Raw genomic sequence first — 4,168 nt, 5'->3', positions numbered from 1 at the left:
CCCTCCCCCTCCCCGAACCGTCGCCCCCAGCCCCTACCAGCTCGGCGGCGAGCCTGGCCGGCCGTCCGGAATCGAAAAGAGAGCCGACACTGGGAAGTTTTGGGAGAGGGAGGGACGGGCCTTAAAGGGACCACGACCTCTTTTCAGCCTGGAAAAAAAAATGTGGGGGCTGGGGGGGCAGACCGAGAATTGCTCCGCAGTTGAATGGAGGAAACAACGCAAAAGGAATGGGGAGACTAGAGCTTCTGTGTTCGAGCTCTGTGTGCTTTTTCCCCAAACACTCCCCCGCAACGTCTTAAACCCCCAGGGCTCACAGAAAGTCGGGCAGTTGTTTGGGAATGCTGCCTCATTGCTCCTAGTCGGCCAAGTGTTCTCTTGGTTGAGATAAATGTTGGGGTGCACATTGCACAAATGGGGAAGTGGGCTCAGGGAACACAAGCGACTAGCCCAGGATCCCACAGCTTGTAAGTGGCATAGCTGGATTTGTGCGCCTCCAAAGACATACTGCACTACAGTGCCTGTTACAGTTATGAACGGGGCTGCATTATGCAATGGAGGTTTAAGGGCACAGGCCCTGGGGACAGGCTGCGGGGGGTTCGACTATGGAGGCCATACTTACTAGCTCTGTGGCTTTGGGAAAGTAATTTATTCTTTTTGGGCCTCTTGTTTCCTCATCCAACAGCAGGGTGGTAATACCATCTGCCTCATAGAGCGGTCTTGAGTGCTGCTTAGAAGTCTAGAGGCAGAGGGGACATCAGTGGCTTACCCCCATTTCACAGATAAGGTACAACTGAGGCCCAGGTAGGGGAAAGACCAGTTGAAAGTTACCGCAGCTGGGCAGCCTCTGAAAGCAAGTTGGTCTCCTTAACATCCCAAATAATTTGACCCTTGTAGGTCCATCTAAATCCATACACAACACTTCCCACTTTTCTCAACGTGGCAAAAACACTGGCTTTCCTTCTGTTGGTCAAATACCCAAAGCTCATTATGGGCTTTGCACTGGCTGTTCCCTCTGCCTAGAGTACTCTTCTCCCAGATCTTTGGTCCTCATCTGACAGACCGTGACTCAAATGTCACCTTCTGACCACTCCAGCCTAGTTGGCCCCATACACAGTTATAATCTTGGCTCCTCGTTTATCTCCCTCTTTGCTCTTCTTGCCACTTGCAAATATCTTGTTTAGTTTCTGTCTCCTCACTAGACTCTGGATTCTTTGGAGGCCGGAGGTGGGTATGTTTTCATCCCTCTGAAGACCTCTGGGGTCATTCCTTCAACAGGTTTATTGAGCCAATGTGTTTTGGGGCACCTGGGATGAAATGGTGACCAAAATAAGGGGAAAAAAACATCCATTTGGGGATTACGTTCTAGAGAAAGAGATGGACAATACATAAGTAAAATGTATCTGATGGTGAAGACTGGTAAATCTAAAGCTCCACCTATCACATGCCTGCTTCTGTGCAGTGGATGTAGATAGAGAAAAATATGCACACATGTTAACTGAGACCACCTTAAATTCATGCACACTTGGAGTGGACCCACAATGCTGCCCAGCAAATTCGCCCGTGTCCCTCATCTTGACTTTCCCAGATGACATATCAAACCTCCTCAAACCTCTGGCAGCTCTTTCCTCATCCTCGCTCTCAGCAGTGACCTTGTTTCCTGAGAACCAGAGCTACCTTCCTCCACATCTGCCTTCCTCCCGCATCTTTCCCACCCACTCCAACTTCCCACCTGTGACTGGGGGAGCCAGCCATGTTCCCATCCGCTGGGCTTCTTTTTTCCCTATGCATATTCTCATTTTACTCTTACCCCATTCAAGAAATTGGTCTCCTGTGGGCTTAGGGTCTCAGGAGAGAATGTGATAGGCCGGAAAGCAGAAATAGGCCAGGTTTCTTTTTATTCTTTTAAAGTCTCTTCGGGGCTCCAAGCGGAAATAGCTATGTGGTCTATGGGGCCTCAGATTGAAAAATCAGATGCTTTTAGGGGCCAATGGGGAAAGCCAGTCAGTAGAGGAAAAATTCTCAATTGCATTACACAGTTGTGACATGTTTCCAGCTTTACTGAGGTATAACTGACATACAAGAAACCACACATATTTAAAATATACAAGTTGATGAGTTTTGATTTATGAATAAACCTGTGAAACCACTACCACAATCAAGATAATGACCATACGACAATGAACACATCCATCGTCCCCAAGTTTCCTTATGCCTCTTGGTTACCACTCTATCCCTCACCCCTCCACACACACGTCCCCAAACAACCACTGATCTGCTCTCTCTCACTATTAGATAGTTTGCATTTTCTAGAAGGAAATTATGTAGTATGTACTCTCATGTCTGGCTTTTTTCATTTAGCATAATTATTTTGAGATTTATACGTGTTGAACAAGAACTCATTCTTTTTATTTCTGAGTACTATTCCATTGCATGGAATTGTTTAAGTCACCACGATTTGTTTACCGAGTCACCCATTGATGGACATTGGGTTGTTTCCAGTTTGGGGCAATTACAAATAAAGGCGATATGAACGATGGTGTACCAGTCTTTGTGTGGACATTTCATTTCTCCAGCATGTAGATTTAGGAGTGGGATGCATGATCACATGCGCGGTATTTAAAATTTTAAGAAACTGCCAGGCTATTTTCCAAAGCGGTTGGATCATAGTGTCATTTAATAATAATAATAAGAAGAATATAAACTGGTTGCAAATTCAGTCCTTATTTTAATTAATTCATTCCTTCAACAAATATTTGCTGGGAACTGCTCTGTGCCAGGCCCTGATCTAGGCACTGGCAATTCAGCAGTGAACAAGGCACACAAAATTCCCGCCCTTGGGAGCTGAGGTTTATCTTAGATCCTCTCTCAGTACAGGTGATACGGTTTAGAGGTTGGGAGCATACCCGTGCTCAGGAGACGGATGGCCTGAGTCCAAATCCTGGCTCTGGCATTTCCTAGCTGTGTGACACTGAACAAATCCTCTTATCTCTGAGTCTCATTCTGTAAAAAGTAGATGGTGATAATGCAATCTTTACCTCCTGAGGTTGTGGCATTGTTGGTTGGCAAACCGGCCCCTGTACACAAAGGGCGAAGAGAGACTGAAGAAAGAGGCAGACTACTCCAGATTGGTAGGTGATAGGTTTAATAAGTTAGGGAACTTTTGAAGCTTGTCTTAGGCATCTGGAAGACGGACAGATCTCTGCACTACCACAAGGATCTTAAAAGTTTATGTAGCGGCCTTAACCGGGCTCAGTCACATATAGCATCCAGATGGTTTCAACAACACTTTTCTCTCTCAAGGCTATGTTCTTGGAATAGCTAGCTCCCACTGTGGACCGGTGGGCAAAAGTACATTCTGAGGATGTGGAGGGGAGTGGTGGTAGGGGGTGAGGAGCCTCTGATTGCCCCAGGTCCAGCTCTGGGGTCAACTGAAGGTCACATCCTCTCCATGACCTCCAACAGGCCTGAAGGCCACTGAGCATTAGCTAGTATTCATGCTGGGAGTAGCCAGAGAATAGACAAAACCTACAGTGTTCTTCAGTGTGTGTGAAGTGATGGCTCATTGTATTTGGATCTGCATTTCCCTAATGGTTAGTGACGTTTCGCATCTTTTCATGTACCTATTAACCATTCCTTTATCTTTTTTGGAGAGATATCTATTTAAGTCCTTTGCCATTTTTAAATGGGTTCTTTGTTTTTTCGATGCTGAGTTTTAGGAATTCTACTGTGTGTCCTGGATCTTAACCCCTTATAATTTGCAAATATTTTTACCCATTCTGTGGGTTGCTTTTTCACTGTTAACTGTTTCTCCTTTGATGCTCGGAAGTTTTTTATTTTGATGTAATCCAATTTATTTTTTTCTTTTATGGCCTGTTCTTTGGTGTCTTATCAAGGAATCATTGCCAAATTCAACATCTTGAAGCTTTTCCTTTTTTCTTCTAAGAGTTTTATAATTTTAGTTCTTATATTTATGTTTTTGATCCATTTTAGGTTAATTTTTATTCATAGTGTTAGGTAAAGGTCCAGCCTCTTTCTTCTGTATAATCCAATTTATTTTTTTCTTTTATGGCCTGTTCTTTGGTGTCTTATCAAGGAATCATTGCCAAATTCAACATCTTGAAGCTTTTCCTTTTTTCTTCTAAGAGTTTTATAATTTTAGTTCTTATAT

At 44.4% G+C, this 4,168-nt stretch overlaps 1 protein-coding gene across 1 annotated transcript in view; it reads right to left on the bottom strand.

Moving 5' to 3' along the window:
* The window catches only part of HNRNPL (heterogeneous nuclear ribonucleoprotein L), a 13,515-nt gene extending 13,439 nt beyond the window's left edge, over nt 1–76 (bottom strand). Inside the window, exon 1 of the mRNA XM_006911703.3 lies at nt 38–76. The gene's annotated coding sequence lies outside the window, so the exon portion shown is untranslated. The remainder of the gene's footprint in view (nt 1–37) is intronic.
* Nucleotides 77–4,168: the final 4,092 nt, after the last annotated feature.

Source organism: Pteropus alecto, unplaced genomic scaffold, assembly GCF_000325575.1.
Source record: "Pteropus alecto unplaced genomic scaffold, ASM32557v1 scaffold314, whole genome shotgun sequence".
NCBI lineage: Eukaryota > Metazoa > Chordata > Mammalia > Chiroptera > Pteropodidae > Pteropus > Pteropus alecto.
Note: the sequence above shows the minus strand (reverse complement) of the source record. Positions and strands in the feature narration are given on the sequence as shown.